This window comes from Egretta garzetta, unplaced genomic scaffold, assembly GCF_000687185.1.
Source record: "Egretta garzetta isolate BGI_Z169 unplaced genomic scaffold, ASM68718v1 scaffold56, whole genome shotgun sequence".
In the NCBI taxonomy this organism is placed as follows: domain Eukaryota; kingdom Metazoa; phylum Chordata; class Aves; order Pelecaniformes; family Ardeidae; genus Egretta; species Egretta garzetta.
Window position 1 is genome coordinate 7921317 of NW_009260182.1, and position 221 is coordinate 7921537.

A 221-nucleotide genomic window follows, 5' to 3' on the forward strand; every position below is an offset into this window, starting at 1 on the left:
GGGGCGGGGAAATGAGGAGCTGAGGAGGCCCCCCCCGCCCAGCAGCCTGTCCTCACACGCCGCCTCCACACCCGTGGAAAACTCCAAACCTCGGTGGAAAACTCCAATACCCCAGGCATTAATAATGATAAGCGGAACAATAATGACAACAGTGATAATGCGTTTCCGTGTATTAAAACCTAGGAAATAAATGTCCTCCTACACCCGCTGCCTCCCTGGAT